We start from the raw sequence: 477 nt of genomic DNA, 5'->3' as shown, positions 1-477 counted from the left end.
AAGTTGAATCCCTGAATAGACCAATAGCAGGCTCTGAAATTGAGGCAATAATTAACAGCCTACCAACCAAAAAAAGTCCAGGACCAGACGGATTCACAGCTGAATTCTATCAGAGGTACAAGAAGGAGCTGGTACCATCCATTCTGAAACTATTCCAATCAATAGAAAAAGAGGAAATCCTCCCTAACTCATTTTATGAGGCCAAAATCATCCTAATACCAAAGCCTGGCAGAGACGCAGCAAAAAATGAGAATTTTAGACCAATATCCCTGATGAACATCAATGCAAAAATCCTCAATAAAATACTGGCAAACCAAATCCAGCAGCACATCAGAAAGCTTATCCACCATGTTCAAGTTGGCTTCATCCCTGGGATGCAAGGCTGGTTCAACATATGCAAATCAATAAACGTAATCCAGCATATAAACAGAACTAAAGACAAAAACCACATGATTATCTCAATAGATGCAGAAAAGG

The sequence above is a fragment of the Colobus angolensis genome, unplaced genomic scaffold (genome assembly GCF_000951035.1).
Source record: "Colobus angolensis palliatus isolate OR3802 unplaced genomic scaffold, Cang.pa_1.0 Scaffold439, whole genome shotgun sequence".
NCBI classification, from domain to species: domain Eukaryota; kingdom Metazoa; phylum Chordata; class Mammalia; order Primates; family Cercopithecidae; genus Colobus; species Colobus angolensis.
Note: the sequence above shows the minus strand (reverse complement) of the source record.